Raw genomic sequence first — 11,974 nt, 5'->3', positions numbered from 1 at the left:
CCATGTCCCAACAACATCGCTTTGGTTCAGTCCGAGACACCTGGACATTTGCCTTGTTAAGAGCCCTTCCTGGCACAAAGTAGCAATACGGACGGTATCGAACCGCGGTATTGACCGCCTAGGCATGGCTGAACTATAGACAACACGAGCCGTGTACCTCCTTCCTGGTGGAATGACTGGAACCGATGGGCTGTCGGACCCCTCCGTCTAATAGGCTCTGCTCATACATATTTGATTACATCTTTGGGCGAGTTTAGTGACATCTCTGAACAGTTAAAGGGACTGTGTCTGTGATACACTATCCACAGTCAACGTCTATCTTCAGGAGTTCTGGGAACCAGTGTGATGCAAAACTTTTTTTGATGTGTGTATATAGTAGTGACCGAAAATAATTTCGAAAGAAATGTTTCTAGCAGTTCAGTTGCATTCTTGCGGCTGGTACATGTATTCCCAATGCAAATAAACGCACATGAGCGCACATTAAAATACTGTGATTAGTAAATACTGAATCTACCATTACAAGCATCACATCTCAAACGCCTCCATTTTCTTCTTTTCCGGTTTTCGCTATCCATGACTCACTTCGATATGCCGCTGTCCCCCAAATGAACATTCCCAGAAATTTCTTCCTCACATTAAGGCCGATTCTTCTTACTAGAAGCACCTTTTGGCCAGAAATTTCGTCTTTGCCTGTGCTAGTTTGATTTTTGTGTCCTCCTTGCTTCATACGTCAGGGATTATTCTTCTTTCAACGTAGGAGAATTCATTAACTTCGTCTACTTCATGACTTTCAGTTTTAATATTAAGGTTATCGATAATCTCATTTCTGCTTCTCTTCGTCATTTTCTTTGTCGGTTTGCTTTCAATACAAGTCCTGTACTCATTAGACTGTTCATTCCATTCAGCAAGTCCTGTAATTCTTCTTCACTATCATTAACGATAGCAGTTTCATCAGCGAACTTTATCACTCATGTTTTTTCCATTCGAATTTCTGTCCCACTCTCAAACCTTTCTTTAATTTCGGTCATTGCTTCTTCTTGTATACGGTAGACTGAACAGTAGGGGTGAAGGACTGCATCTCTGCCTTGTATGCTCTTTAATCGAGAGTGCTTCGTAATTAGAATTACATTAATACCTTCAGCTGCTGACGGGCGTTGATATATATATCAACGGGGACAGGTGAAAATGTGTGCCCCGACCGGGTCTCGAACCCGTAATCTGCTGCTTACATGGCAGACGCTCTATCCATCGGAGCCACTGAGGGCACAGAGAATAGTGCGACTGCAGGGACTATCTCGCGCTCGCCTTCCGCGAGGTCTGCATTCTCACCTTGTATGTCCACACACTACATTCGTAGTTCTCCACCCCAACACACTCATTACTCGTGGAAGACATTCCTACCAGGTCCCGTAAGAGTTCGGGGAATATGTGTGCATCAGCACAGAAGAAGAAGGTCATCCATATACGTACATAGTCGGACATGTCCGAAAGAACAGACACCATATCCAGATAAGTATATAGTTCTGGCAATACTGGGCATGACCTTCTTCTTCAGTGCGGATGCACACACATTCCTCGAACTCTTACGGGACTGGTAAGAATATCTTCCACAAGTAATGAGTGTGTTGAGTGGGACACTACGAATGTAGTGTGTGGACACACAAGGTGAGAATGTAGATCTCGCGGGCGGCGTGCGCGAGATAGTCCCTGCAGTCGCACTATCCCTTGTGTCCTCGGTGGATCAGGTAGATAGAACGTCTGCCATGTAAGCAGCAGATCCCGGGTTCGCGACCCAGTCGGGGCACACATTTTCACCTGTCCCCGTTGATATATATATCAACGCCCCTCTAATTTCGTTCTAGGCGGCTGCAGGTCATCCATGGTGTCTGTTCTTTCGGACATGTCCAAAAGAACAGACACCACATTCATATAATTATATGCTTCGTAATTGGCCTTCCGTTCTTGGTGTTCGCACTTCATTCTTGTACATATTGTGTTACTCAATCTTCCCTTTAGTTTGCTCCTATTTTTCTCGGAATTTCGAACACCTTACACCAGTTGTGCATTGTCGAATGCTTTTACTATGTTGACAAATGATATGAATGTGTTATAAGTTCTCTTCATTCTTGCCTCCATTATCAACTGCAACGTCCGACTTGCCTCTCTGGTGTCCTTAATGTTCCCAAACTGATTATTATGTAACAGATCATCAATTTTCTTTTCCATTCTGCTGTATATTATTCTTGTCAGCTTCTTGAATACATGAGCCGTTAAGTTGATTACGCCTTAGGCATCGCACTTCTCGGCCCTTACTATCATCAGTTGTGTGTGGATGACTTCTTTTTCTTTTTTTTTTTTTTTTTTCTTAGTCCGATAAGATGTTTCCAGTCTCAGATTCTACATACCAACTGGAATAGATTTTTGATTGTATCCTCCCCCAGAAAATTTTAGAAATTTCGAAAGATTGTTATCCATCCATTGGTATCCACTCATTCTGCCTTGTTTCATCATAACTCTTCCAAGACTCTATTAAACTCTAATACTGGATCAAGTATATCTTCCATATCTACTCTGGTATCTTCTTCCGTCACTTGCTGTGTACTATTTTCACTTGAGTGTGATCTCTTCTGCATTTAAGAGCGAAATGTCTGTTGTACTCTAAATCTCCATGTTTTTGTTTCACTGAAGTTCATTTTGGCTGCTGAATTAGCCCTTCCGAGAACTATTTCTTTTTCAATTTCTTCACATTTTTCCTGCAATCCATTCACCTTGGATTTCCTGCACTTCCTACTTATTCTATTTCTAAGTTATTTTTATTTCAGTATTCCTATCTTCCCCTGAACTTCTGTGTACTTCCTTATTTCGTCAATCATTTGAAGTATTTCTTCTATTTTCCAAGGTAGCTTCACAATTACCTTCACTGAAACAATATTTGTCTCTCTAATTCTGTGATACCTCTTTTGAGAGATGACAATCACTCTTCAACTGGACTGCTTACTGTGGTATTCATTATCACGGTGCATACAACAATAGAGAACTTCAAATGCATCTGGTCTTTCCTAAGTACTTCAGTACCTCACTTCTTTACACAGTAATTCTTCCGAACGATTCACAGAAACTTCAGTCCAGTCATTAAGAAATTGTGATTCGAGTCCCTGTTTTGTCCTGGGTACGCCTTACAATCCAATACCTGGTTTCGGTATCTCTGCATGACTTACAGAATCCCTTAAAAGTAAGCAAGAGTCAGAAACATCAATACATGCATCCGGACTCTGGCTACGCCTCCCGTAACTGTCTATTATACGACAGAATACATGTATGTGTGTGATACGATACTCATAAGATTTTGAGATGAAATACCCATACAGCAACGGAAACAAAATCACAATAACAAGAAAGAGTTTTGCGACTCAAACAAGAGTTAGTAGCCGTGATACTACGTCTGAAAGGTGATATCTATTCAGATTTCATGTCGGTATCATAAGAGCGGCGCTTTGACATCGGATTTAGTGTGCTGATGTTAGGGAAGAATACCTTTAAGATGACAAATACGCATTACCGATACTCCATCGAGTTTGAACTAGGTCGTGTAATATGGCTACGATTTGCTAGAAATTCCTTCTGCTATATTGCAGAAATACGTGGCAGGCTTGTAGTTACTGCATATGATTGCTAGCAGCGGTTGTCACCAGAATGTACGATCACAAGGAAACCGGGATTCGGATGGGCACTTGGGACTACCGAAAGGGAAACCGTGACTCTGCCGCATCGTACTGCAATTTGAGCAGCAGTTGGCATCATAGTGACCCAATGAAATGTTTCCTTGGCCTACTCATCGGACGATAAGAACAACCAGCACTAACCGTGATTATATTGACCGATCAAGTGCAATAGGCGTGGAACTCCATCTCAAAAACTGATATCCGGCACCTGTACGTCACAATGCACGTACTTTTGCATGCTTCCATGCGATATTGTGGTGGTTACAACGGCTATTAATGTACCACCATTTCACATTTGCAATCTCTTATCTTGTGCTTACATAAACCAATGATCTTACAATGTTAATCACTTCCGTATGTTACCTAGACAAATGTATTCCCCAAATCCCATTTCACTGCATTAATTATTTTTCATCGAGCGAGGTGGGGCAGTGGTTAGACACTGGACTCGCATTCGGGAGGACGACGGATCAATCCCGCGTCCGGCCATCCTGACTTAGGTTTTCCGTGATTTCCCTAAATCGCTCCAGGCAAATGCAGGGATGGTTCCTTTCAAAGGGCACGGCCGACTTCCTTCCCCGTCCTTCCCTAATCCGATAAGACCGATGACCTCCCCAAACAACCCAACCCAACCGCTAATTATTTTTTGGTGTTCGAAAGCGTACTATGGTGTCCTATGGGCCTTCTTTATTACTACACGTTGATCTTACCAAATGCTGAGAAGCGTGTTAGAATGAGTAACAGTATCTTTCCCGAACGTTATATATGGAACTATGTGACGCTGAGTAACTTTACTTCTACAGCTGTGCTGTGCTGGAGCTGTAGCGTTTGATACGATGCTCGTGTTCGATAAAATGCTCGTTACGACCCTACCCTGCAAGAAAAGAACGGAAGGGTCCTCGGGAAAAACGTCCCTGATATCAAATTTTCACTCATCAGATTAATACTCCGTCCGATGATTGACGTGCTCCATTCAGCCACAGGATGTTCATTAAAACAGCGACAGGCAGATGCGAGACGCAAGTACAGGCGATCGCCCCCACACCTGTCCGCATCGCCGTCTGGTAGCAGGCGGGGAGTCCCCCAGAGTCGGCAGCGACGGCTGAGAGCTGTCCACAGCGCGAGTTGAGTCCCGACAGCGGCAGAGGCAGAAGATGCCGGCACGATAATGCGGCCAATTTGGGCAGTGCCGCGGGCGCTCCCCAGCCACCTGATACCATCTGCCATCCCCCTCTAACCCCCATACCTCACCCTCGCCGCGCACCCTCCTACCTCACCGGTAATGAGCGACGCCGCGCTGCCCTCCAGACGCCTGTCACTCCGGCCCAGTGATCGATATCTCGCAAATTGAGTAGACTCGCCGGCATCTCCCCGTCCGACGGTTCCTCCACCTCAGGAGCGGGTGGAGCTAACCTTTTATAACCTGCTGCGAAACCGAGCCATAATGGTGCCTTATAATCGCTCGTCTCCGACAGCCTTTAGCGGGTGATCGGGTAATTGATCCACCGATCGCTTCAAAGCGCGCCATTGACAGCTTCCTTTAGCTTTTTTCTTCTCTCTAGGGCCAAAAACGAGAGACTCGAGTGGAGACAAGTTTTCAGGGAGAATTAGATCCCCAGAGGTTTTATTAATCGATTTCAAATAAAGATCAAATGCTGTCTGCTCTGTCTCGAATTTTTGTAGAGCATTACATCTTATATGTAACACATTAGATAATTATGTACGATATTCACCTGACTATAAATCCATGTTGCCCGTAATATTTTAAAAGGTAGTTTCCTGTAGAGTGAATCATGTAAGTCATATTGAAATACCTTGCATAGCCGTTACAGATTCGTGGGCTAATTTTTCAAGAGAGCGCGTGGTTCTTTACATTAATTCTGCAGTTTAAAAATATGAGTAAATCTTTTAAGATTTTTGCCGTGTGTCAGTGAAATGAAACCCTCTTGCTGCATAAGCTCGCATTGTGACCGTGACTGGACTACTCTTTCTTCCTATCATTTGGCGTAACTCACGTTCATCATATGTGGCAAGCTATGGAAATGTTACACTTGACTATTTTCTAAGTTGTACTCGAGGTAGCTATTTCAGCGTATGCGTCCGAGATTGGTGATGTTTCACAAAAGTTAACAATCAGTGAGAACTTAAGTGTGAAATGTTTTTGATAGTTGTCACAACGAAACTCTACATAGAAATCTGTCAGAAAATACAAAGAAAATGTGGTCTTTCGTTAAGTACACCAGCGCCCAGACACAATGAGTAGCTTCACGATGCGATAGCTGTGGTAATTTTACCGGTGACAGTTCCGCTAAAGCGGAGTTACTAAACACGGTTATCCGAAATTCCATCATCAAACAATACTAAGTAAATATCCCAGAATTGGAATCAAGAGCAGATGCCAACGTGAGTGACGTAGTAGATACACTCGGTGTAGTGAAGCAACGTAAATCGCTTAACAAAGGCAATTCTTCTGGTCCAAATTGTAGTTAGGTTGTTTTTCAAGGATGCTGATGTAATAACATCATATTTAACAATCATATACGCCCGCTAACTCAGCAAAGATCCGTACCTAAGGAATGGAAAGTTGCACAGTCACTCCACTATCCAAGAATAGAAATAGTAGTAATCCGCTGAAATACTGACCTGTATCACAGACGTCGATTTTCAGTGTGACACTGGAACATATGTTGGTCTCGATCATTGCGAATTACCGCAAAGAAAACTATATTTTGTCATGTAGACAGTACTGACTCACAAAATAACGTTTTTCATTCAATTGAAATGACGAGTACTATCGACAGGGGACTTCAAACTAATTCGATATTTTTAGATTTCCAGAAAGCGTTTGTCATTGTTCCTCTCAAGTGGTTTGTAATACATAGTATACCTATGGAGTATATCGCATCCGTTGTGAGACAGAATTCGTGATTTCCTGTCAAAAAGGTCACAGTTCGTGGTAACTAGTGCTAGTACGACAGAACTGATATCTAACGATCGCCAAACAAGTCTTATAGGCCCTCTGCAGTTTCTAATCTATATAAACGACGCAGGAGAAAACATTACTAGCTCCCTTCTTTCTGATTGGTTTGATGCCGCAGATTCCTCTCCTTTGCCAAACTTTTCACCTCAGAGTAGCACAAGCAACTTACGTCCTCAATTATTTGCTGGTTGTGTTCCAATCTCTGTTTTCCTCTACTGTCCTTACTCTTTACAGCTCCCCCTAGTACCATTAAAGTCATATCCTTGTGTCTTAACAAATGTCTTAGCATCCTGTCCTCCTTGTCAGTGTTTTCCACATATTTATTTCGTCATCGATTCTGCGGAGAACCTCCTTATTTATTATCTTAACAGTCCACCTAATCCTTAACACTCTTCTTTAGCACCACACAAAAAGTGCTTCGACTCTCCTATTTTCTTGTTTTCCCACCGTCCATGTTTCAAACCCATAGAATAATGTGCTCTAACGTACATTCTCGAAAATTTCTACCTCAGTTTAAAGCCTGTGTTTGATAATAATAGTTACTTTGTTGCTTAGGTATCAGAATTCGTTAACTTCGTCTACTTCTTGACCCCCGACTTTGGTGTCGAGTAGGTGTTGTTCTCATTTCTGCTACTTTTCATTACCTCCGTCTTTTTACACTTTAGTCTCAATCGATATGCTGTACTCAGTAGACTTTTCATTCCATTCATCATATACTTCTTCACAATCACTCAGCATAGCTGTGTCATCAGCGAATCTTGTTATTGATAACCTTCCACCATGAACTTTAAAACCGCTCTTGAAGTTTTCGTTTCTTTCTGTCATTGGTTCTTCGCTGCATAGATTGAACAGTAGTGGTGAAACTCTACGTCACAGTCTTACATGCTTTTTAATTCGAGCACTTCGTTCTTGGTCTTCCAGTCTTATTATTCCCCCTTGGTTCTTGGGCATATGGTACATTACGCGTCTTCCCCTACAGCTTACCTCTATTTTTCTTAGAATTTCGAACGTCTTCCCCGCTTAGGGGTAGCCGCTCTGTCTAGGGGCACATTGCCACGGTTTGCGCTGCTGCCCCCGTTGGAGGTTCGACTCCACCCTCGGGCATGGGTGTGTGTGTGTGTGTGTGTGTGTGTGTGTGTGTGTGTGTGTGTGTGTGTGTGTTGTCCTTAGCGTAAGTTGGTTTAACTTAGATTAAGTAGTGTCTAAACCCGATGACCCCAGTAGTTTGGTCCCATTGGAACTTACCATGAATTACCAAAAATTTTCGAACATCTTGCACCATTTTACATTGTCGAACGCTTTTTCCAAGTCGACAAATCCTCTCAACATGTCTTGATTTTCCTTCAGCCATTCTTTCGTTATCAACCGCAACGTAAGAACTGCCTCTCTGGTGCCTTCACCTTCCCTAAAACCAAACTTATCGTCACCCAACACATCCTCAATTTTCTTTTCCATTCTTATGTGTACTGTCCTAGTCAGCAACTTAGACGTATCAACGGTTAAACTGATTGTGTGATAATTCTCGTAGTTGTTGGCTCTTTCAAGCTTCATAATCTTGTCGATAGTGTTTTTCGAATGTCTGATGGTATATCGACAGTCTTATGGTGAGAGTAGTCGTTTTGCTACCACTTCCCCAAATGACTTTATAAATTCTGATGAAAAGGTATCTTTCCGTTCTGCCTCATTTGATGTCAAGTCATGAAAACCTCTTTTAATTTCTAACTCATCCCTCTTAATTTCTGTTTCTTCTTCTATCGCGTCGTCAGACAAGTCCTACCGCTCACAGAGGACTTCGATGGATTCTTTTTACGTATCCAATTTCTTGTTGCATTTAACAATGAAATTCCCGTTGAACTTTAATATTACCGACCTTGCTTTTAATTTCGCTGAAGCTTGATTGACTTTTTTATACGCTGAGTCAGTCCTCCCGACAATTATTTCTTTTTCGATTCTTGATATTTTTTATGTAGCCATTTTGCCTTAGGTTCCCTGTGCTTCCTATTTATGTCATTCCTACGTGACATATATTTTTATAATGCTGAAATCCCATGAATATTTTTGTCTTTCTTCTTTCGCCGACCAACTGAAGTATTTTTTCTGTTACCCATCGTTTCTTCATAGTTACCTTCTTTCCAACTTCTGTGATTGCCCATTTAGAGATGTCCATTTCTTTATAACTGAACTGCCTACTGAGCTTTTCTTGATCGCACAGTCTATAGCTTCTGAGGACTTCAAGAGTACCTCTTCGTTCCTTAATACTTCCGTATCCCACTTCTCTGTGTACTAATTCTTCCTGATCAGTCTCTTAGACTTCACCACACTCTTCCTGATTACCAAATTGTGGTCTCAGTCTGTATCTGCTCCTGAGTATATCTCACAATCCAAACCTGATTTCGGAATCACTGCCGGACCATGATGTAATCTAATTCGAATCTTCCTGTATCTGCTTTCCTTCTTCAAGTATACCTCTTTCTCTTGTGATTCTTGAATGGAGTATTCGCTATTACCATCTGAAACAAATTGCAGAACTCACTCTTTCTCCTCTTTCCTTCCTATCGCTAAGACCATATTCTCCAAAAAAGCCCCTTCTCCCATCCTTCCCCTACAACCGCGTCCCAGTCTCCCATGGCTAATGGATTTTCATCTCCCTCTATGTACTGAATGATCCTTTCAATATCTTCATATACGTTCTCTATTTCCTCATATTGTCCTTGCGACGTTGGTATGAATACCCGAACTATTGTTGTCGGTGTTGGTTTCCTTTCTTGTACCGTGTAGTAAAGTCATCAAATGAACAAAACCAATTGCAAAATTCGTTACACTATGTATCTGTATAGTTCGGAAAGTGGCAATTGACTCTAAACAATAAAAATATGTGACGTCATCCATGTGAGCGCCTAAACGGAATCCGGTACAGATGTCATATCATCCTGCCCTTCTTCTTGTCAGTGTTTTCCATGTGTTCCTTTCCTGCTGATTCTCCGGAGAATCTCCTCATTCCTCAACACTCTTCTGTAACACCACATCTCAGATGCTGTGAGTCTGTTCTTTTTCTGGTTTTCCCACAGTCCATGTATCGTTGCCATATCATGCTGTGCTCCAAACGCAGAGTCCTAGACATTTTTTCTTCAGATTAAGGCCTGTTTACACAGTAAATAACACAGATAACAGTAATTCAGTGCAAATAAATACCTATAGATTACGTTTCAACTGAAACTTGAAACTTAATATAGAACATGTTTGGAAGGCAAACCATAGACTCTGTTTTATCCGCAGAACTCTTACATGAAGCCACTGATCTAGTAAAGCGTCCGCCCTCATTATGATTGGACGTCCTCTTCTGGAGTATTTCTGGGTGCTTCGGTCTACTTCCCAGAGAGGTTTGACGGACGTCTAAAAAAAATCGAAGAAAACAAGTTCGGGTGGTATTGTCGCAAAAAAGGGTAGAGAGTGTCATGTATGTGAAACGTGACTTGTGGTGGCAGTCATTTGAATAAAGGTATTTCTTGTTGCGGAGAAACTTTGTCACGAAATTTCAGACTTTCTTCCGAAATGTGAGAATATTTTATTGATTCTCATGACTAATTTGAGAAAATACTAGACAGCTAGACGACAAATATATACATTTATACACAGATAAACACACTCTCATATTTATAATGGGTTCATGTCTTTCAGTCCAGGTTTGAAATTTAGTCAAAAATTTCGCCATACAAAATAAGAAGGTATGCATGATGTACTAGCGTAATTTCTGTCCTCTTTCTGTAACATCCTCGGAGAAAACATTCCAGTATTGTATGATGTGCTGATGGCATTGCTATCCTCTGTGCAACTGAAGAACAATTGCGGGCTCTGCTGAATGGAGTGAACGGTCTATAATGTATAGAATATGGATTCAGAGTAAATCGAAGAAATGCGAAAATAATAAGAAATAGCAGAAACGAGAAGAGAGAGAAACTTAACATCAGGAATTCTGCTACCTAGGCAGCAAAATACCACATGACGGTCGGAGGAAGGATATAACAAGCAACGGCAACGGCAGAAAGGACATTCCTGGATAAGAGAAATCTCCTAGTAACGAACATAGGCCTTAAATTGAGGAAAAACTTTTTGAGAATGTATGTTTAGAACACAGCGTTGTATTGTAGCGATGCGTGGTCTTCGGAAAACCAGAAAAGGAGAGAATCGAAGCATTTGAGATGTGTTGTTACAGAAGAATGTTGAAAATTAGGTGGAAAGGAAAATATAGAAAACACTCACAAGAAGAAGGGACAGGAATGTTACGACGTTATGGAGTGATTTTTACGACATTAGAGGAAGCTGTAGACGGCAAAAATTGTAGCCGAAGACAGAAAATGGATTATATTCAGCAAATAATTGAGGACGTAGGTTGCAAGAGGTAGGCATAGGAGAAGAATTCGTGGAGGACAACAAAAAATAAATAAAAGCACCCTTGGTGGAAAGCGGTTTGTGAAACAACAGCTAAGTCAAGACATGAGGTATTCAGAAATTGGACTAGTACCAAAACCGAAAATACGTACACCACCTTTCGAACAATAAGAAAAGAAACATCTAAATTAATCCGACAGACTAAATGAAATTATGAAAATGACCAACTTTTAGAAATCGAAAAAAACTTCAAAAAGAACCACAAAAGAAACTTTTATAAAACATTCAAAACAAAACTAACTGGTTACCAACCTCAAAGTCTTTTCTTCAAAAATGAAAATGGCTGTTTGGCTCTTAACAACCAAGAAAACACTAAGAGACTTGCTAATTATTTTGAAAAACTATTAAACTGTTCAGAACCAGCGGTAAATTACAACCACGGCAAACTAATAACACTAACTCTAACTCTAAAGAACCTGACGAAATCGAAATAATTAAACAAATTAAGAGACTTAGAAACAATACAGCATCCGCAGAATACGGTATAATTGCAGGACTACTATAATCAGCTGGTCCTAGCACTATAAAAGATATCACTCAACTAACAGGAAATATCTGAAAAACTGAGATTTGAAAATGACCCTAATTCATGCACTGCATAAAAAAGGGGATAGAACTGATGTTAAAAATTTCCGATGAATCTCTCTTCTCCCGGTCACATACAAAATTCTCTCGCAATGTTTACTTAATCGAGTCCAAGAACGATTAGAGCCCAAAACTGTTGAATACTATGCAGGCTTTAGACCAAACAGATCCTATCCGTAACCAATTTTTAGGCATCAAAAGATTTCTGGTAACAAAATTTTGTGCACATTTGAGAATT

This window comes from Schistocerca serialis, chromosome 1 (assembly GCF_023864345.2).
Source record: "Schistocerca serialis cubense isolate TAMUIC-IGC-003099 chromosome 1, iqSchSeri2.2, whole genome shotgun sequence".
NCBI lineage: Eukaryota > Metazoa > Arthropoda > Insecta > Orthoptera > Acrididae > Schistocerca > Schistocerca serialis.
Note: the sequence above shows the minus strand (reverse complement) of the source record.